This window comes from Orbicella faveolata, unplaced genomic scaffold (assembly GCF_042242905.1).
Source record: "Orbicella faveolata isolate gen_17 unplaced genomic scaffold, um_ofav_v1 contig_35, whole genome shotgun sequence".
Taxonomy (NCBI): domain Eukaryota; kingdom Metazoa; phylum Cnidaria; class Anthozoa; order Scleractinia; family Merulinidae; genus Orbicella; species Orbicella faveolata.
Genome location: NW_028301564.1, coordinates 8,675,001 through 8,698,095, shown reverse-complemented (window position 1 = coordinate 8,698,095; position 23,095 = coordinate 8,675,001). Strand labels below are relative to the sequence as shown.

Below are 23,095 nucleotides of genomic sequence, written 5' to 3'. Positions count from 1 at the left end.
TTGAAGCCAAAGGTAAATTTTGTAAGCACAACGGGGTTGTTATAATGTACTGATCTTACCTCTCCAAGCCGACGGGCGGGTCAACCCTACATGGGCTCAGACAGTGACTTAATCTGAGTGCAAAAGGACATGTTGTTTTACAGAAAATGCATGACCTCGAAACATAGAGCCATTACAATTGCACTTTTCCTTGAGGTTTTGAAAAACGCATACCTAACTTTACTGCGCGAGCTGTGCTGAAATCGATGCCTGCGGCATCGATTTCAGCTTAGCGTAGCACATTATTTTCCAGGGGGGGCTCCGTTACCAGAAAGTCTGGAGACATCTACAGGAGTGTGGCTAATTGTGGATACCTCCTTGGGGTCCCTGGCCCTTAATCCAGGGGGGTGGGGTCGGTTTGAACTCGTGTCCATAGTCTCAAGTCAGTCTGACCGCTGGGTATGTACTTAGCTGTCCGACGTGATACAATCCTTAAGAGTCCCTGTCCATAAAAATGGAAAATAACTCGGCAACGGTAGAAAATTCGATTTCGCTCATATTTTCATGGTAGATAGGCTAGGGCATGACAAAAACTACTGGATAGTTTTTTTGGCAAAATATCCTTTTATTTCAAAGAAATATGCAAATTACCAAATTCCGTTAAAATCGTCATTTGACGCACCATTTTATTAAACAAGTTTGAGAGCCTCGCATGCAAAACCACATCATTCTTCCGTCTTAAAAACACTCAAATATTTTTTTTGCAATGTTTAAATGTGTACTGGGTTGATTTTAGGGAATGTTGCGTTGTCTTTTTGGGTGCAAAATAATTAAATTTCGAAGACATGTATTTCATTCAGTTAAAAGTACTTCGTGAAAATAATTTATTTTCACTATGTGCGAAACCTTCAAATGGACCAAGCTTCTGGTGGTTGAATCGCCGAAGGGTGGTCTACAGATTCCTGTAAAAATTTCTTTGGGCAAATGATTGTGAGCGACGCGAGAGCTCTTCAAAGTACGTTAAAAATGCAAATATTTGACCATCCGTCGTCAAATTTCAATTTACGGGTTAGACGTATATTTTAGCATGCGCCACATGACTTGACCTATGTTAAGTTGAAATAGACACAGAGCTGATAATTTCGATAATGTTCTAACCTCATTTGCTGTAAAAGGCAGGTCCAAAGCCGATTTGACGTGTTTCTCTCACCATTCGTCGCACGTAAAGCAGAAGTTTGCTTTTGTTTACATAACGTCCGATGTACATCGCCAACTGTCAACTTATTTAATGGTCGAATACCATGAATCTGTGACCCTCTTTCGACACATATGACCATCACTGCATCTAAGTCAAAAACGGCTAAGTTATTTGTAGATAGTTGCTTGCTTTGCACTACACCAAAATATTACGTTTAATCATCATAGTTTGAATCCTCGCTTGCAGCGGTTCCTCGTTCGTCACGCAATGCTGTCATCCCATTTTAGGGGGTAGGGGTAGGACAATTTCTATCCTAATACTAATCCTAAGTGGGAGCACACAATCGTGTTGAGTAGGAAGAGATTAAATTAAGAAATGAAAAGAATGAATAGTTTACCATTGCCCCTGTTGTTATCTTTTACTCGACCACCGCTACCTATATACCCTGCGAAATACTGTAACGCTTAACTCATACCTAGGTCTTTTCGCGCTGTGCAATTATTTTTGGTTTACATGTAATACAATGGACTACCCTCGGGGAAATGGGCGGTGAGCTCTTAATGGGGCTAGCCGCTTAAATAGAGGTTGGTGTACCTTAAATATTTAATTTTTCACTATCGGGTTATAAATTTCTTGGTGAACATGGAGTCAATTCAAGACAATCATGATAGACGTGTGTTTGAATTATCACTCGTCATGCACCTTCAATTTCAGACTCTTATCTGCCATCGCCCTTTCCAAAATAATTTTTTTGAATTATAGGTGGCCGCTTAATAGGGGTAAAGACAATAATGAAAACCTTATCGGAACGCCCAAATGGTGGCCGCGGAGGTAACCGGTCAATAGGTGTTTTATTTACAATATTTTACTGACAGTAAGTTTGGACTGTATTGACAACAGTCCTCTATTTTCTGTTACAAACATACCAATGCCCCCACCAAGCAAACAAAATACGCCAAATAAAATAGCATGGCCAGGGCTATTTACTCACGTAATTACTAATTAAATTTAGTCTGTTTTTCTCACGAATTAGACTCGTTGTGATTTCCTATTTTTATTTCAGCTAGTTCTTGCTTCATTGATCTATAATTTGTTTATGACGATTTTTTTAAAATTCTAGTGAGTACAGCCACTAGCTTTATCAGCTGTTGTCTGAAACATCAGAACGTACAACCCCGGGGGGGGGGGGGACTCCCATATAAAATGGACGGGGATGCTCGTCGGAAATTTTGAATTTAACCCCTAAAAGAGACCAATCTGGGCGTGGCCGAAGCTTATACAGACCCCTAAAAGAGACCAGTTTATAATACAGACAAATAAAAAGTACAATGACTTTTAATGATGGCAAAGACCTTATCATCGAATACTTTTGCCTACAAGTAGTTTATAAAAGTGTTGTCATAAGTCTTCAGCACATCATATTCGATCATTTGGTGGAACAGCAAACTTTAAAATGTAAAAATTGTTAAAAAGAACTGTAACTGCAGAATATCCTTGAAGCACGATTTCGGAATTAAAGAGTGAACTCTCGAAACTTGGTATTAGGACAAGAATAGTATAGCAAGCAAAGCATGTGGATATTTTTAGCAGTGATCAAATAACCGTTCTGTGTAAGCCGCCGAGTTTCGTATTACACTCTTGTAAAACAATAGACAAAGACATTTTGTTACAGTGTACTTTATTGTTTATATGAACCGAGTAAATATAAAGAATCAAAATTCTTTCTTTTTTGTTATTTCTTCGCGTGCAACCCTAAACGAGACCTTGACGGCTAAAAATAATAACATTTTGCCCAGAACACCCTAAGCGAGACCAAAATCCGAAATTTACACCCCTAAGCGAGACGACGAGCATCCCCGTCCATTTCATATCGGAGTCCCCCCCCCGGACGTACAACAAACGGGATTTGGACCGAGGCCACGTACACTATAGAATACGATTAGTTAAATATACACATATTATTACATATATGAACAAACAGATGAACAATGACTAAATTGTTTCACTTATCCTGAGAGTGCTCTATACAAAATAGATCAAAATGTGCAGCATATGCCGTGACAGCATTGCGTGAAAAACAAATAACGGCTGTAAGATTGTGCTGCGCCGACACGCTTATCAGCAATGGTCAGCGATGCGATCGATCAAACGTAATATATTTTGGCGCAGTGCAAAGCAAGCAGCTATCTACAAATGACTCAGCCGTTTTTGACTTAGATGCAGTGATGTTCATATGCGCAGAAAGATGGTCACAGATTCATGGTATTCGACCAATAATAGGTTGACCGTAAGCGATGTACATCGGATGTGTAACCTTGTGTAAACAAAAGCAAACTTCTGCTTTGTGAACGACGAATGGTAAGAGATCGACTAGAAACACGTCAAATCGGCTTTGGACCTGCCTTTTACAACAAATATGGTTAGAACATTATCGAAATTATCAGCTCTGTGTCTATTTCAACTTATTATAGGTCAAGTCATGTGGCGCATGCTAAAATATATGTCTAAATTGAAATTTGACGACGGATGGTCAAATATTTGCGTTTTTGACGTACTTTGAAAAGCTCTCGCGTCGCTCACAATCATTTGCCCAAAGAAATTTTTACAGGAATCTATAGACCATCCTTCTGCGAATCAACAACCAGAAGCTTAATCTATTTGAAGGTTTCGCACATGGTGAAAATTAATTATATTCATGAAGTACTTTTAAGTAAATGAAATACATGTCTTCGAAATTTAGTTATTTTGCACCCAAAAAGACAACGCAGCATTCCCTAAAATCAACCCAGTACACATTTAAACATTGCACAAAAATATTTGAGTGTTTTTAAGACGGAAGAATGATGTGGTTTTGCATGAGAGGCTCTTAAACTTGCTTAATAAAATGGTGCGTCAAATGACGATTTTAACGGAATTTGGTAATTTGCATATTTCTTTGAAATAAAAGGATATTTTGCCAAAAAAACTATCCAGTAGTTTTTGTCATGCCTTAGCCTATCTACCATGAGAATATGACCGAAATCGAATTTTCGACCCTTGACGCGAAATTAAGAATTTGTCTGATTCTTACAGGCAGGCACTCTTAAAGTGCACGGAGTTTCCCAGAGCTGAGTGGGTTTATTGCCTTGGCAGAAGGTTCCATTATTGTCGTGAGCGGGGGGGGGGGGGGGGGCTGATATGTGCGGAGTGGTACCTGACCCCCGGGGGAGGGGGAGATTTCAAGGCACTTTAGTTTGCTGTCATTCAGTTATCCTTGCAAAGAGCTTTTATCTGATATGATGACAGTTAAGCCTGAATTAAGCCTATAAGTTTAATGGTTGTTTTAACGTTAAAATAATTTTCCGAAACACCCGCCGAATTAAATCTTTTTTCCCGTACTAGGACAGGTTGAGCCGTTCTCAGATGCCTAAGGTGGTTTACAAGGCAAGCTGTTGGGACTGTGATGATTTTTATATAGGAAAAACAAAGCGTCGACTACACGATAGAAAAACTGAACATTTTAAGGCCCTTGCTAAAAGCGGTCACACCTCAGCCATTGCGGATCACGTTACTTCCACGGGTCATAATATTAAATGGGACAATTTTGATATCTTAGCAACTGGTAGGTCAGATATACATTGTAAAATTAAGGAAACATTGTTAATTCGTGATTTAAAGCCAGCCTTGAATGAAAACGTTGGCAGTGAAAAACGTTTTCTTTACTAGCATTTTTATTGTTATTATTATTATGGTAATAATATTTTTTTTCTCTCTCCCGCAGACTCATCTGTTTGTTATTAACTATTAGTCTTGTTACATATTATTAGATACCAGTCTTTTTCTTTTTCTTCGCGTTTAAATTTCGATTGTAATCTAGTTAACGGTCACTTCTGAAGATGTATGTTGTACATACGAAACGTCAAGGAAATTAACTTTGTTTAACATGCGTTTTGGTTCCATGTTTATCACCGCGGTTTGTGTTTTGTTTCATCCACAGGTGGCCCAGAGATTCTAGTGTCATTTCCTTTTTGCACTAGATGAAGTGTGGAGTGCGGAACTTGGTAAGCACTGCTTACATGACTCTATTAGGTACCAGCTGTTATTGAGCTGTTCGGACCTGGTTTTCAAAACATCAGGTATATATATATATATATATATATATATATATATACTATCACAAATGTTTGTCTTCATTTGTGATAGTATATATGAGTTCATGAAGATCGTTTGTGTGGCTGGTGTTTGTGAAGACTTATGTATATATACCGTAAATAAATGATTTCACAAGCTTACTTTCAACTTTTTCAGCAGCAATCGAGGTTTTACAGTCAGATATGCATAGTGTCAAAGTCCATGCTAGTGAAGAGGTCACGATTTGTTGATAGGTTGCGTGACGCTGTCAGTTTCTGTAGACTCTCAAGTTTCATAGAATATTTAATTACGTACATTATTCTAAGCTAGCATTTGCAATCGCGTGTTCGTTTCGCGTGGTCGTTTATCGTAAACAAACTCCGTGCGACTAATTCGAGTATTTCCCCTGATGAATAAAGTAGTCTTATGGATCTTGTCTTCAGAGTACTTTTCCACCGATTCGAAACAATAAAATTGCGACCGGATAAAGACTGAGCTATCTGTCGCGACTGGAACTAATCAGCAAATGCAATCAAAATGTAGCTGTTCCCACGGTCATCATCCCAAAGCCAAGTGGTGTTAATAAACAAGGACAATTCCCTCAGATTTCGATAAATGCTACCGTCGAAGCGTTTAAATTCGCCAAAATCTGACGCTGAGAGCACATAATAGCGAAGCGTACGGCGACTGAATGGAAAGAAGTCAAAGAAAGATCCATCGGAAAGAAGAGCTCACATGACCTGCTCACATACTCACATGTTCGGCACGTGTCTTATCACGTGTCTTAGCATTAAACGGTACCAGTTTACTGGCCGTGACATGGCCCTGCAAAAATCAAGCGGGGTGGCCATTTTGGTGTCCTTACAGGAATGTGGTTTTTTCGGTCCATAACCGTGCACAGGAACACCAACTCTGAAAAGCCACAGGTCAAAATTAGGTTTGGGTTCCACTTCGTCGAACGCAACAATTAAAAAGACTTACTGCTATTTGTAAAATTTGGAAGAAAATAACTTGCCAAATAATATTAAAAAATCACTCTTGGTCTGAATTTTGTCTTTTAGAGTGAAATAACATTATTTGGAGAATCCGGGTGTCGATCCCGGTACCTCCCGCATGCAAAGCGGGCGCTCTACCATTTGGGCTAATCCCCCGATTGTTACATTAAAATCAGAGTCTTAGATAAAAAAAATTACTAGTTTTGGAAGAATTTTTGTCATAATATTACTATTGTCATGAGATTACAACAGAAAAATAACTACTAAATAATTGAAATGGCGCAGCAAAATCTTCTATTTTATTTTGACATCCCTCAAATTTTGGTTAATTTACTTGACAAGATTACTATTGCTTGAGTATATTTTCATTGCCATAAAACAGTCCATAAAGAAATCGAGACGTACAATTATAAAAAAAAAAAAACTGCAGACGTCAAATAAAGAAATGAAAAGGAATGTTTCCGGCCGGGCTCGAACCGGCGACCTTCCGCGTGTGAGGCGGACGTGATAACCACTACACTACAGAAACTACGATTAACATGTTGTCAACAAACAAAGAAGCGTAAGTCGTGTATTACACCGCGATAAAACACGATGGGCATTTGAGAACACTAGGGAAATGTAGAAATGTAGATTTCTCGAGTGGTGTCAAATGTCTAGAGTGTTTTATCACAGTGTAATACACGGCTTAGGCTTTTTCATTTGCTTTATGATATAGATTTTACAGGCGAAAAACAATGAAACATGCTTTTCTATTCTTTATACTCTGATCAGCAGAGTAAAAAGCATGGGTTTTGACTAATCAGAGCGTGCGCAGGGTCCTATCTATATTATTGTTTCGTTGATTAATATTAACTTCGTTTATTGACATTTGATTATTTAATTAGTCGCGTGATTGACAGCCGATGGCGTAATCGCTAAGTAAGTTGATCATTAAGTTAGAATGACACGTTTTAAAAACCACGAAATCAGAGACAAAGGTCATAAAAGCGTTTTGTACCTTACGTTGAACGTCGCTAACCTGTAGTGTTTTACTGCTCGATCTGCTGACCCGTTTTGCTGACCTGTTACCGAAATAAGTTTGACTGGATATCGCCACAGAAGTAAGTGACCGTTTGTTTACGTAATCCGTTGAATTTTGAGAATTATATTTTCCATGCAATTTCATGAATCGCTCGCTATTAGGTTTTGTAAGAATTATGTATCTTATGTATCTTCCTTATAGATCGAATAAAACAATATAAAGATTATACGATTCCGTATCCAGTCATTCATCCGAGTACCATCTTTTCCCCTGGACCAATTATAATGCATGGTCATAAATTTTTCACTCGACTCTTGCGAGTGAAATCCATCGGAAAACAAAAACCAAAAAATTCCCAGGGGTACAACATGTGAAGCTTCGTTGAGCAATTTTTAAAAGTAATAAAAAATTAAAAAGTGCAACATCTGTAAGGCACCGATGGGATTTGAACCCATGACCTCCTGTTTACTAGACAGGCGCTCTAACCAACTGAGCTATTTGTTAAAAATAATAATAAAATAAAATAAAATAAAGATTGTTAATACATGTAGTACTAAGTTGGTCACATGTCCACTTTCACGCTTGGTAATTTCCATCAGTAGTAAGATAGCTCAATACCTCTTAGGGTGTTCAGCCTCAAAAGGTCCACAGCGGGAGCTTTCGTGGTTCCTTTTAGCGTATTGAGCTCAAAAAATTATGACAGGAGATAATGTGTTGTTTTAGAATTGGTACCTCTTAGGGGTCCCTCGGGGACCACCTGGGCTTTGATTGGGCGTTTGAAAGGCGGGGTGCGAAAACTCCCAGAGGTCAAATTCTAAAAATAAAAAGATACGAGAAAGGGTTGAATCCTAGGGTTGGTATGGGAGATGGACGCTCCGGGTCATGGGCTCCTGATCTTGCTTTATTGACGGGACGCGGAAAATTAATCAGCGGAGTTGGACTGGTAACTACAAGACTACACAGAACAATAATCATAATAATAAATGTTTAGCAGGGCAGATACTTCATCAAAGGTGTTCTTCATTGGGGCCCTGCAACTGTTCTCAGATGAGTTTACACACTGTGCAGCAACATTTACACGAATCTCAACATGGAGAAACATAGTATTTTAATACTATGTTACTTAAAATTAAAATTTCAAGTTGCAGGCAAAGATGGGACATTCACTCGATCTTTCCCTCGCTCCTTGGCTTCCTGTTAGACTTTTCGTGAATCCGCTGACCAATTTAAATTGCCAAAATACTCTACACCGTCAAAGATGTTCCCATCATGCTTTACAATAATAGAGGTTAAAGTTATGGTTTGTTTGGAATGGAATGGGTCGATGTCATCATCTTTCTTTTTCGCCAAATCTTATCAGCAAAACGTATAAAAGAAATTGATTAATTACTCTATTTAAAATACCCTGGAATACAACAAAAAGAATAGAAATGTATAAAACGAATATGAAAGTTGAAATTGACATTTGACACAAAAATTGTAGTCAACCGTCAACTAATTCCGAAAAGATTTTTGGTTTCTCCGACTAAAACTCGTGCATTTCTGGTTACCAACCCACTAACAATCAATAACATAAGCTTCATTAAGGTCATAGCTCGATAGCGTTATTTAAGGTATCGATCCTAATATGAAGTTGCTAAAGGATAAAAGATTAATGGAGCTCAGTTACGTCAACTCCTTTCGTTTTTTTTCTTTTTGTTTTGTTTTCGCTGACCGAAAATTTTGTAAGAGTTGGCTAGAGTTGGGTAGCAAGATGTAGGCTCATAGAAAAAAAAATCATGTGTTTCCGGCCGGGCTCGAACCGGCGACCTTCTGCGTTTTCAGCGGATGTGATAACCACTACACTACGGAAACCGGTTACGATTGTAAGCTGCCATACTCTGTGGTATGCTAATCGGTAACTGGTAGTTTTCTAGTTTTTGATCAGGAAGACAGAAAAAAATAAGTCTACGAAGTACAGCAAACAGCTGAACATTTGCCTACTTCTCACGATGCTCAAAATTGTTTTAGCGTTAGGCAGAGGGTCTCAGTGGAGTTCACCGTCAAATGGCTAAAACATTAACCGTCAACCGTCAAAACCGCAATATTTTTACCGTCAACCGTCAAATAAGCAAGCCAATATTAGTCATCAAATATCTCAGATATCCTTAATTAAGAACTAAACGATTGTCTAGGGGCAAGGTATGCTGTTTATAAAGCAACGTTTTAATATATCACAAAAAGTCTGCTTATGTTCAAGTCGTAAAAACTCTTTTTCCTTGGCCATCGTAGCTTTAGAAGAAACAAAACACAAACCGCGGTGATAAACATGGAACCAAAACGCATGTTAAACAAAGTTAATTTCCTTGACGTTTCGTATGTACAACATACATCTTCAGAAGTGACCGTTAACTAGATTACAATCGAAATTTAAACGCGAAGAAAAAGAAAAAGACTGGTATCTAATACTATGTAACAAGACTAATAGTTAATAACAAACAGATGAGTCTGCGGGAGAGAGAGAGAGAGAGAGAGAGAGAGAGAGAGAGAGAGAGAGAGAGAGAGAGAGAGAAAACCATAATAATAATAACAATACAAAATGCTAGTAAAGAAAAAGTTTTTCACTGCCAACGTTTTCATTCGATTGTAATCTAGTTAACGGTCACTTCTGAAGATGTATGTTGTACATACGAAACGTCAAGGAAATTAACTTTGTTTAACATGCGTTTTGGTTCCATGTTTATCACCGCGGTTTGTGTTTTGTTTCTTCTATGTTCAAGTCGTTCAACTTCTAGTCACGGGAGCAGGCGATTAATGTGCGCGGCGGTAATAAAGGTGATGTAATTACGTTAATAAGACAAACATTTGAAGACTAAAGACGTAATATTGAATGTACAAATTATAGCACTAATTGGATTATTCAAATATGGACAAATTTGTACCCTTTTGTGAAAAATAACAGCCAAATTTGCTTCAACCGTCAAAAAACCAATAATGATAACGATCGCGATAATAACGGTTTATTCACATCACATCCGCGCAGTGGCTTTTTGTTTGAATAGATCTACTTACATGCAATACAACTAAAAATTACGTTAACAGGATGGATGGATGGAATCCTGACGCTAACTATATAGAAAATAATTATCAAAACAAAAAGAACCGTCCCGGGTGGGCTTGAACCACCAACCTTTCGGTTAACAGCCGAACGCGCTAGCCGATTGCGCCACGGAGACTTGCACAATTTTCATCAAATTTTGTGGAAGAAATTTTAACTTGCGTAAGGTTTCTGTTACATTATTGTATCTTGCTCGAAAGACATGAAAAGCGAAAAACCGGGGCAGTTGGGTAGTAACTGTCTTGGCCAATGAAACAACACAAAACAGGTGTTATAGAACCAGTTCGACAGAGAGAAGTAGATTAAGACCTTTGTTAAATGAAGTTCAACCATGTTTGGCCTGTTGGTCTAGTGGCATGATTCTCGCTTTGGGTGCGTTGCGATAGGTGCCGGTTCGACTCCCGGACAGGCCCTTTGTAATACTCTTTTGTCAATGAACACAACATAATAACGAAGCAGGCAATATTACGATGGTTTTTGTGACGTCACAACGGCCATATGAAACAACGGAACACCTTCCTCCTTTTTTTGCAGACAATTCCAACTGACTACCATGAAACCCTAGATTAAACTATCACTTAACCAACTGTTTCTGCTGGCCGGGAAACATTTCTAACGACTTCTGGGAAAATATTAATCTAAAGTAATTTTGATCTAGTCCTCTTGTTTTAAACCGATCAGGGCGAATAAACTAATCAAAAAAAAAAATACAGGAAAAGAGAAATCAGAGTACAGTCAGTTAGAAATATTAAAATTATAGTATTTTCCAGCTGGCTTACTTAAAAGGAAAAGTTGGTCCGTGTGAGGGTCGAACTCACGACCTTGGCGTTATCAGCACCACGCTCTACCGACTGAGCTAACGGACCAGACATTTTTTGTTAAGTACTACTGCCTTTGTACAGAAACGTTGTCAAAAGTTTGGCCTAATGAGGAACAGCACCCGCTTATTGGCTTTGTTCAAACTGATTTGGTTTTATTCTTTAAGATGTATGTATATATTGTTTACGTGCTTTCTGAAACGATGAGTACATTTTCGTTGAAATATAGTTATCCCGAAATTATTTATTAGAAGTTGTTTCCCATTTATTTTATAATCATGTCTCGTCAAGGAACTAGAATGAAAAGCAACATATTTCTTAAATTATCTGTTTTTCTAAAATGAAATTCTAAGTACATTTAGAAAAAAAAAAAAAAAACTAATCACCAATTCATGCCTCTAACATTGTTTTTTCAATAGTTATAGTAACTTGTATATTGAACCAAATGCTTACGGTTTGGGGAATAAGCTCAAATGGTAAAACGCCCGCTTAGCATGCGGAAGGTACCGGGATCGATACCCGGATTCTCCAGCAGTCTTTACTTTACTAGCTAATATGCAGCTTTACGTTTTTCTGAAGGCATATTTTTTTCGGATTATTGTTGTACAAATAACGGTTTGTAAACTTTTTATTTGGATAATTTTCCCTAGCTATCAGAGAAGATGAGAATACTCCTATTAATGAATTTTCCGCTGTCGCTCTAAAAGAACGTGGACTTCAATCGACCAGCGGTAAACGGGCAATACCTAGAGCACCTTTCGGTATATTTGTCGCGCGGTACTCTTTTACGCTTTGTAGCGCAACCTTTCTCAAAACAGCTGTATAACACAGATAACACAAAGATTCTTTGAAGAATTACTTTTTCCTTTGCGACTTGCTTTATTGTAACCTGGCAGTTAAAGGTTTAATTTCATCTTTCAGAACTGAAATTGACGCCCTCCTTTGACACGGAATGGCAAGGAAAGGTTAAATGGCCGCACCCGAGCCTTGCTAGCCCACACACTGCAGATCTAATCCCAGTCTTCTTTCTATTAAACAACTGAGAGTATTCATGATTGAAAAACGTTACTCTGGTTTAAAAAATGTAAAGATGTTTGTAAAAATTTTTGTACAAGTCCCAACTTCAGCCTTCATCAGGGGAAAGTGACAAGGAATTTGTAAAAAGGCACGTTCTTATACTATGCAAATCAGCAAATCGGAGCTAATTATGTCCTGTCCCTTAGGGCTAAATTTAAAAATTCGTGCGGCAAATGCATGCCATCACCGCGGTTCAGCGGATTCCTACAAGTGTTAATTTCCCATGCTTCTAAAATACGTCTGTTGCGCCAATTTCTGCTTGTACGTAAAATCGTTGAAGATTCCCAGGAGATTATGGGGCGCCGTTTGTAAATTTATTATTTAGACCGAATTTATGCCATTTTCCCCTTATTTATAAATAATTGGAAATGCCACAAAATTTGTTTATAAATAAGACACAAGAACTTGTCCGTTGATATGTAAATAATTATTTTAGGTACGTCCTGATTTATGAATAACCTTTTACCATAGAGTTATTATATACAAATAATAAATTAAACAACTTCAATTAGTTATATATCAGGTCATCTCTAAAATAGTTATTTACATATCATAAAGTTTGTAAATCCCATTATTTATAAATAAATTACTTCGCCGGGAGTGTAAATTCATTATTTAGAAATAATAAATTTCACCTCGCCGAGTGTAAATTTATTATTTATAAATAATGAACTTCACTGAGTGTGTAAATTCATTATTTAGAAATAATGAATTTCTCCTCGCCAAGTGTAAATTTATTTTTTATAAATAATGAACTTCATTGAGTGCGTAAATTCATTATTTAGAAATAATGAAGTTTCATTTCGCCGACTGTAAATTTATTATTTAGAAATAATGAATTTAACCTTGTGTGTAAATTCATTATTTAGAAATTAATTATTTAGAAATAATGAAGTTGATCTCGCCGAGTGTAAATTTGTTACTTAGAAATAATGAACTTCACTGAGTATGTAAATTCATTATTTAGAAATAATGAAAGTATGAATGGCTGACCCAGCGTCTCTTGCCCGATCGATTTCGGAGGCTGTTTCCCGCGCTATCTGTGAGACAGTTAATGCTACCCTTGCTCAGGTAGGTAACGGCGGCGGTATGTAGCCTGAAATTCAGCAGTGGCGGATCTGGGGGAGGGGCCCGGGGAGCCCGTTCTCTCTCCCCCCCCCCCCCCACCCCCCGCCTGAACTATCTATTATGGAGTTCTTATTCACTCAGCAATTCGGCAACTCACACTGCAACCAGAACAACTACTCAAAGGCCGAGGTAACAGGTAAATTTTAAGAAAAGAAACTGCTGCATGAAGAAAATAAAAATCGCTTGGCGTGTTAAGTGAAAGGTCTGATTTCTATTGAAATTCAATAATGGTTTAAACGTAAATGAATTTAGCTTTCCACGTGTACGATCTTTGGACTTGCCTGGAATAGACATGCCCAGCCGTGACTTGATCAAGCCAAACAAAGTGTGTCACACAGCTATCCGTCCAAAGGTCACAAAGGTCACAAAGAATTTAACCTGCGAGCAGACTCACGTTTGAATCAAACGCGCGAGTGACGAAGAGGAATGGCGATCGGCGGGAAAGAGGTGCCAAGAAGTGACTTTCTCCTCTCGCGGCTTCGCCCGTCGATTTCTCGCTCTCAGCTACGCCGAGCGCGTTTGTGCTCCAACGTGAGCCTGTTCGCAGGCCACAAAGAATTATCTAAGCATGTAAATACATTATTCGACTTCCCGATTTTAAAAGTTCTGCATTTTCTTCATGCAGCAATTTCTTGGCTTAAAATTTACCTGTTACCTCGGCCTTTGAGTACTTGTTGTCGTTGTCGTTGTTCCTGTTGCAGTGTGAGCTGCCGAATTGTTGAGTGAATAAGAACTACATAATAGATACTTGAAGCATGATTCCCGCTTAAATTCAATTAACCAAAATAAGGGGGGGGGGGGGGGGCTCCCCCAAATCCGCCACTGCTGAATTTCAGGCTGCATACGTACCTGAGCAAGGGCAGCATTAACTGTCTCACTTATAGCGCGAGAAAAAGCCTCCGAAATCGATCGGGCAAGAGACGCTAGGTCAGCCATTCATACTTTTATTATTTCTAAATAATGAATTTACATACTCAGTGAAGTTCATTATTTTTAATTATTATATGGCTGCGTCTTAAAAAGACTGGGAACTACCGAATTCACGAATATGATTGGCTGAAATCGATATTGACCGCGGTCTAGATTTTCCCATCTAGACCGGCATTTAGCTAGACCAGTTTCATTTTGCGTTGACAAAGTAGCAAACTGAAATACAAAAATGTTCACCATTTTCTTTTATTTTCTTCTCAATCATTTATGGCACTGCCAAAAAGCCTGATGATAAAACAAACAAGTAGAGAGAACGAGCAAATTTCAGCAGGTTTAAGTTAAGCTCATCGCCGTTCGCAAGCGAACTGTCGGCAAACCAGTTACATTAAACGAATTAAAGTTTTCTTTTTTACCATATAATAAACATCTTATTAACCGAGCTAAGTCGGTCTGTGTGGGAGAAAATTCATTATTTCTAAATAATGAATCTACACACTCAATGAAGTTCATTATTTATAAATAATAAATTTACACTCGGCGAGGAGAAATTCATTATTTCTAAATAATGAATTTATACACTCAGTGAAGTTCATTATTTATAGATAATAAATTTACACTCGGCGAAGTGAAATTTATTATTTCTAAATAATGAATTTACACTCCCGGCGAAGTAATTTATTTATAAATAATGGGATTTACAAACTTTATGATATATAAATAACTATTTAAGAGATGGCCTGATTTTTAAATAATTGAAGTTGTTTAGTTTATTATTTATATATAATAACTCTATGGTAAAAGATTATTTATAAATCAGAACGTACCTAAAGTAATTATTTACATATCAACGGACAAGTTCTTGTGTCTTATTTATAAACAAATTTTGTGGCATTTCCTTTTATTTATAAATAAGGGGAAAATGGCATAAATTCGGTCTAAATAATAAATTTACAAACGGCGCCCCATAGGAGATGGTGTGGCCAGAGTGTAAACAATGTTCCGCTAAAGCTGACTTGTGCGAGTGTTTGTTTACAACCGCTTTTTGATGTTCTCTGAGCCGGGTGGAAAATTTTCGTTTCGTTTCCCCGATGTAGCTTTTGTCACAACCTTGACAGGGAATTGAATAAATTGCGCCACGAGTCTGATCTTTCGGGATTGGGTCTTTTGCTTTGGAAAATAAATTGCCGATGGTATGGTGTGGTTTTAAAGCAACTTTGATACTGTGATTACTTAGGATTCGCTTAATCGGTTCCGTAGTGCCCTTGACATACGGTAAAATGCAGAAACCTCTTTTGTCTTTGTCTTTGGAGCGAACTACTCTTACAGCAATGAAAGAAGAAAGAAATATAAATTCATCAAACGAGACAAGTCGACCAAAGAAATGTCATTGAACTAACGCGACAAATGTAATCCAGGGCGTCTATTTACGTTTAAGTAATGTTTTAAAAGCGCTTTATACTCTGATAAAACATGGGTTTTTGACCAATCAGAGCGTGCGCAGGGTCCTATCTATATTATAATGGTCATTTATTCGCAAATTACGTTCCATATAATTCTTGAAATTTTTCACTCGACTCTTGCGTAGATCTTAAAAGTAAATCCATCGGATAACACAACCAAAAAAAAATTCCCAGTGGTAAAACATGTGAAGCTTCGTTGAGCAATTTTCAAAAGTAATAAAAAATTAAAAAGTGCAACAACTGTAAGGCACCGATGGGATTTGAACCCATGACCTCCTGTTTACTAGACAGGCGCTCTAACCAACTGAGCTACGGCGCCCTACATTAGATAACCTCGTGTATTATTGTTTATTTGTTTTTTTTAAAAATAATAATGACATGTCCACTTTCAAGCTTGGTAATTTCCAGCAGTACTAAGATAGCTCAATACCTCTCAGGGTGTTCAACCTCAAAAGGTCCACAGCGGGAGCTTTCGTGGTTCCTTTTAGCGTATTGAGCTCAAAAAATTATGACAGGAGATAATGTGTTGTTTTAGAATTGGTACCTCTTAGGGGTCCCTCGGGGACCACCTGGGCTTTGATTGGGCGTTTGAAAGGCGGGGTGCGAAAACTTCCAGAGCTCAAATTCTAAAAATAAAAAGATACCAGAAAGGGTTGAATCCTAGGGTTGGTATGGGAGATGGACGCTCCGGGTCATGGGCTCCTGATCTTGCTATATTGACGGAACGCAGACAAATAATTAGCGGAGTTGGACTGGTAACTACACGACAACACAGAACAATAACCATAATAATAAATGTTTAGCAGGGAGCATACTGCATCAAAGGTGTTCTTCACTGGGGCCCTGCAACTGTTCTCAGATGAGTTTACACATTGTGCAATAACATTCACACAAATCTCAGGTTTTAAGAACAAGTTCGCATTTAGCGACTATAGTTTCACGCGCTTTGCAGCCGCAAGATGGCAGGATTCGATATCCCGTGGAGAGAAATCTTGAATTTTTTTTTTTAACTGCCGGCTTCCTACGTTTATTTATTTTTTTTTAAACTTTCTGTCTTTATTGCTAGCAAATATCATTTCTTTTTGTTCTTTTTTTTTAACTTCCTAGCTTGATTTTCTGTTTATTTTTGGACAATGTGGAGATAATTGTAAATAAAATCTGTTTCTGGAAAGAAAAGTAGGGGTCACCGAGCTCGTTAAATCCAAGCAAAGCTATAGCAGTGGCCATCTGCCCTATCATTGTTCATTTTAGTACTTAGCGCGCGCACTTGATGCATGACGTGGCTCACTCTTCATCCTCTCCTGATACCGGCGAAATGTTTAAACAACCTGCCAAAATACTCTTCACCCTCAAAGATGTTCTCATCATTCTGTACGATAATAGGGGTTAAGCGGGTTATGGGTTGCTTGTAATGGAATGGTCAATGTCATCATCTGTCTTTTTCGCGAAATCTTATTAGCAAAACGTATGAAAGAAATTGATTAATTACTCCATTTAAAATACCCTGGAACACAACAAAAAAAAAATAGAAAAGTTTAAAACGACGGTTTTGTCGTTGCAGAATACAAAAGTTGAAATTGACATTAAACACAAAAATTGAAGTCAACCGTCAACTAATTGCGAGTAGATTTTTGGTTTCTCCGACTAAAACTCGTACATAAATATTTGTGGTTACCAACCCACTAACAATCAATAACATAAGCTTTGTTAAGATCATAGTTCGATACCGTTATTTAAGGTATCGATCCTAATATGAAGTTGCTGAAGGATAAAAGATTAATGGAGCTCAGTTACGTCAACACCTTTCGTTTTTTTCTTTTTGTTTTGTTTTTACTGACTCAAAATTTTGCAAGAGCTGGCTAGAGTTGAGTAGCAAGATATAGTCTCATAGGAAAAACAATCATGTGTTTCCGGCCGGGTTCGAACCGGCGACCTTTCGCGTGTAAAGCGGACGTGATAACCACTACACTACGGAAACCGGTTACGAATGAAAGCTGCCATACTCTGTGGTGTACCAATCAGGAACTGGTAGTTTCTAGTTTTTTGATCAGGAAGACAGAAAAAAATAAGTCTACGAAGTACAGCAAACAGCTGAACATTTGCCTACTTCTCACGATGCTCAATATTGAAGTTTTTCAAAAACAACGCTATCCTTGTTTTAGCGTTAGGCAGAGGATCTCAATGGGGTTAACCGTCAAACGGCCAAAACATTAACCGTCAACCGTCAGAACCGCAATATTTTTATTGTCAACCGTCAAATGAGCAAGCCAATATTAGCCGTCAAATGTCTCAGATATCCTTGATTAAGAACTAAACGATTGTCTAGGGGCAAGGTATGCTGTTTATAAAGGAACGTTTTAATATATCACAAAAAGTATGCTTATGTTCAAGTCCTTCAACTTCTAGTCACGGGAGCAGGCGATTAATGCGCGCGGCGGCAATGAAGGTGATGTAATTACGTTAATAAGACAAACATTTGAATAGTAAAAACGCAATATTGAATGCACAAATTATAGTACTAATTGGATTATTCAAATATGGCCAAATTTGTACCCTTTTATGAAAACTTACGGCCAAATTTGCTTCAACCGTCAAAAAACCAATAATGATAACGAGCACGATAATAACGGTTTATTCACATCACATCCGCGCAGTGGCTGTTTGATTGAGAAGACCTACTAACATGCAATACAACTAAAAATTACGCTAACAGGATGGACTCTGACGCTAACTATATAGAAAACAATTATCAAAACAGAAACAATCGTCCCCGAGTGGGCTTGAACCACCAACCTTTCGGGTAACAGCCGAACGCGCTAACCGATTGCGCCACGGAGAATTCCATGGAGGGGATTTGTACGATTTTCATCAAATTGAATTGTGTGGATGAAATTTTAACTTGCGTAAGGTTTCTGCTACATTATTGTATCTTGCTCGAAAGACATGAAAAGCGAAAAACCAGGGAAGTTGGATAGTAACTGTCTTAGCCAATAAGCTAACAAATAACTGGTGTTATATAGTACCAGTTCAATAGAGAGAAGTAGGTTAAGACCTTTCTCAAATGAATATTCAACCCCGTTTGGCCTGTTGCTCTAGTGACATGATTCTCACTTAGGGTGCTATAGGTCCCTCTTTTATTGATGAACATGACATCAAAACGAAACAAGCTACGATGGCTTATGTGACGTCACAAATGCCATATGAAACAGTGAATTACCTTCCCCCTTTAAAACAAATATCTTTCATTTTTGTGCAAACAATTCTAACTGACCACAATGAAGCCTCTTCTACGACTTAATCAAGTGTTTCTGTTGGCATCCATATTTTTCAAACCGGTACTTTCCAGCCCCGCGGGGGTGGGGGATTACTGCCGTATATGGGCTAAATAGGTAAGTGCCGCAGTAAAGGGTATGGTTTTCAAGCAGTTTACTCTAGCATAGTGTATATAAATCAGAGCGAAACTGACCAGTTGGTTGAAGATTTTATCTAAACTAAGGAAACCAGGAATTGCCACTCAAAAATATAAAAAAATGAAATCGGCAAGTTTAAATTTTTGCAACTCAGCCTCAACAGCGTCGATTGATGACTATCATAAAACACTACTGGATATTATTAACTGGGGTCCCAGCGGAACATCCCCACCCAGAAATTCCAAAAGTACCCCCCCCTCCGCGGGTTTTCAGCTACATGTAGTAACATTATAGACAAAGGTAAATTTGATCCAGTCCTTTTGTTTTGTAGCGATCAAAAAAATATATAAAACAGGTTTTTAATGGAAATAAAGGTCAAGAATTAGGAAAAGAGAGATCAGATAAATCAGATAAAAATCTTAAGATAGTATTTTCCAGTTGATTTAGTTAAAAGAAATATTGGTCCGTGTGAGGGTCAAACTTACGACCTTGGCGTTATCAGCACCATGCTCTGCCGACTGAGCTAACGGACCAGACACATTAACCTCAGTGCCGTCTTTCATTAAGTTATACTGCCTTTGTACAAGAAATTTACCATAAGTTAGGTCCGGTGAGATATAGCAAACGCTTAGTGATGTCAGATTATTGTTTCTATGAGATACTTTAATATCTTTAACAGACAACAACAGTTTATTTTCTACTACTGTAAGCAACTAAAAGAATTTACAAGACTGTAATTATAAATATATAAATAAACAGTACAGTACATACAGTAGTGGGACACCCAAAATAACTAAAAAGCTAAACTAGTTGGGTGACCGTAATTATGATAATTAAAAATGTAAGAGTCAGGAAAGAGGCACAACAAATACATTGGTACACATAAGTATCACAAACTTGGTACAAGATTAAATATACAAAACAAAACAAAATAAATAGATATAAACCATCAAAATATCAGTAAAGATTAATAGAGACTAATGAAATGCGAAGTTAGTTCTTTTTTAAATTGATTAGAAGTACAAAACTTGAATCTTTCATCGAGTTCATTCCATAATTTAGGTCCATTAAATCGAATATTAAATTTGCCATAATTTGTTCGAATTTTTGGAAGATAGAAAGTAGATCTAGATGCAACGCGAGTATTTACATTATGTTTACAAGATGTTTTGACAAAAAAAGAATCAAAGATCTTTGGTAGTTTGCCAGTATTAAACTGGTGCATGAAAAGGAGAGTTTGAAGCTTAATATAATCTTGAAGTTTAAGAAGGTTAAGCTTAGCAAACAAAGGACTTGTATGTACATCAAAATTTGAGAAAGTAATTAAACGGATTGTTTTCCTTTGTATTATTTGAAGTGGTTTAATATTATGATCATAAGTGTTGCCCCAAACTATACAGCCGTAGGAGAGAAAAGGAAGAATAATGGCATGGTATAATTGAACTAGTGTTTTCGTATTAACAAAATGTCTAATCTTAGATAGGACACCAATACCCCTAGATATTTTTTTGAAATTTGTTGAATTTGTTCTTTCCAATTTAGATGACAGTCTATGATAATGCCAAGGTACTTAACACTCTTTTGTTGATTAATTGGCTTACTATCTATTTCAATGTTCAAGGAATTGTTTATCTTTTTTTGATGAGGATGAAATATTACAAAATGTGTTTTAGTAATATTGAGAGATAGTTTGTTGGCACGAAGTCATAGGCTAATTTCACTGAGTTCTCGATTAACATTTTGCTCTAGATGCTGTAAATCACCATGGGTATAAAATAGATTAGAATCATCAGCAAATAAATGGAAATCAAAAATAGATGAACAATTAGTGAAATCATTAAAGTGCCTATGAAGTAAAAAATAATTGCTGCTTGTTTGAAAGGCTTTTCAAAGTAAAGAAGAATGGCGTTTTCCTTTTTGGAATGTCTTTTTTCGTTTTAGATATATTCACGTTTTTGTATTATGCAAATGAGGAAAGTGATGATGTCATAGGTGGTTCCTCTAAAACAGCACAACACTCAATCGAGAATAATTGAAGAAATATTAAAGCAGTGTTCTTCAAACTTGGCAACAGCAATGTACATTACAAAAGAAACAGAATGACACCTACTACGCTGTTGCCATGGCAACACTCTTGGCTCCAGTCTCTTTCTGTGAAAAACCAAACATCCCCATTTGCAACCTTCTAAAGTGGGACAGAGGGTCTTGTTCGGAACACACATGGTTCCCATATTGTCTTAACTCTCCCAATTAGATTGGTGGGGGTGGATGATCCTTGTTTAAGATAAAATCTGGGAATTTTAGTCTTAATTAAAACAGACTCAGCGGCATAACTGTTGTCATGGCAACAGCACGACGGGTGTCACTATGTTTCTTTTGTGATGTACATTGCTGTTGCCAAGTTTAAAGAACGCTCCTTTAATATTTCTAGAGTTATTCTCGATTGAGTGTTGTGCTGTTTTAGTGGAACCACCTATGACGTCATCACTTTCCTTACAAAAACGTAAATATTTCTAAAACGAAAAAAGATATTCCAAAAAGGAAAACGCCATTCTTCTTTACTTTGAAAAGCCTTTCAACTAAGCAGCAATTATTTTTTACTTCATAGGCACTTTAATATAAATCAGGAATAATACTGGGCCAAGCACAGAGCCTTGTGGTACCCCACATGTTATTTGCACAGGATCTGAGTCAAAATTGTTTAGAGAAATAAATTGCTGTCTGTTAGTTAAGTATGAGGGGAACCACTCATTTGGTAAACCACGAATTCCATAATGTTCCAGTTTAGCTAAGAGAAAGTTGTGATCTACTGTATCGAAGGCTTTACTTAAGTCCAAAAATATCCCGCAAGAATATAATTTACTTTCAATGGCTCTTTGGATTTTATCAGTGATAAGCATAGAGGCCTGAGTAGTGGAGCGTCCACTACGAAAACCAAATTGATTATTATCTAGTATATTATGTTTATCTAACTATCAGATGTTAAGTTATATTCAAATTTGCAAATTTGTCTGATAGTTGTAGCTTTTCAATAAAAATTCATTCCACACACTATATATAGCCTCAAGGTCGAGTGTATAAAGATATCAATGGGGGCCTTTCATTGAACACTGCCGTGGGCATCTTCATTGTATCAGAAACGAGCGAAAAAGAACAATGCTTGGTTTGGGTGAAAAGATCAGGTCAGGGTTATTTTCTTCCTCGCGCGCGTTCCAAACTGTGTGTTTTGGCTCTCCGAAATAGGCTCACCGAAGCAAAAGTAAATGGTCTGCTACACAAATTTTTTAAACCATGAAAATTTATTTCAAACTTTTTAAAAACGGGCCTGCTTTCTTTTCCATCTAATCCTTATCAAAACAGAAAAGGGAATTTTAAACTGCTTTTTAAAAAGCAGTATAAACATGTTAATAGAGTTGCGTTGGTTGTCCTATTAGTGAAGCAAAAAGCTGCGCATGATGACAGCACGTGTGAATCTCTTCACACCCTGTTTACAGAGCCGAAATAAGAAAATTGAAAATTAACTGAAGGCGCGCAACGATAGCTTTGCTAAGAATCTGCGATGAATGAATGAATATTACTTATTAAGCACGATGGAATTTAAGTTATAAGCTTGTGGTTTCATGTCGATGTTGCGATAAGAAACCTATGTAAAAGTTTTCCCAAAAAATCCACTGTGGGGAACAGGATGGCGACTGGTGCATTCACCAATAATTCTTAGCGTCAATATCCCTAATAAACGCTCGTGAAAAATGCACAGAAAACTTCCTAAAGCTTTAAACCTAGCGTACACAATGAATGTAATACAGTGACAAATGTTGCAGAGATATTAATTTATGCCTACTTTGATAATCCAGGTACGCCATACATTC

General features: G+C 37.4%; 1 long non-coding RNA gene and 5 other non-coding genes across 6 annotated transcripts; 1 reads left to right on the top strand and 5 right to left on the bottom strand.

The window, feature by feature from the left end:
- Window positions 1–6,738: 6,738 nt before the first annotated feature.
- On the bottom strand, window positions 6,739–6,811 carry Trnav-cac (transfer RNA valine (anticodon CAC)). Its single transcript has one exon. It is a non-coding gene; the product is annotated as a tRNA-Val (tRNA).
- A 151-nt stretch (window positions 6,812–6,962) lies between these two features.
- Window positions 6,963–7,753, top strand: LOC149103113 (uncharacterized). Its single transcript, XR_016202063.1, has 2 exons — window positions 6,963–7,385; window positions 7,508–7,753. It is a non-coding gene; the product is annotated as an uncharacterized LOC149103113 (long non-coding RNA).
- A 1,334-nt stretch (window positions 7,754–9,087) lies between these two features.
- On the bottom strand, window positions 9,088–9,160 carry Trnaf-aaa (transfer RNA phenylalanine (anticodon AAA)). Its single transcript has one exon. It is a non-coding gene; the product is annotated as a tRNA-Phe (tRNA).
- A 2,036-nt stretch (window positions 9,161–11,196) lies between these two features.
- Window positions 11,197–11,269, bottom strand: Trnai-gau (transfer RNA isoleucine (anticodon GAU)). The gene has a single exon. It is a non-coding gene; the product is annotated as a tRNA-Ile (tRNA).
- A 4,792-nt stretch (window positions 11,270–16,061) lies between these two features.
- Trnat-agu (transfer RNA threonine (anticodon AGU)) lies at window positions 16,062–16,135 on the bottom strand. The gene has a single exon. It is a non-coding gene; the product is annotated as a tRNA-Thr (tRNA).
- A 1,586-nt stretch (window positions 16,136–17,721) lies between these two features.
- Window positions 17,722–17,794, bottom strand: Trnav-uac (transfer RNA valine (anticodon UAC)). The gene has a single exon. It is a non-coding gene; the product is annotated as a tRNA-Val (tRNA).
- Between the last annotated feature and the right edge of the window lie 5,301 nt (window positions 17,795–23,095).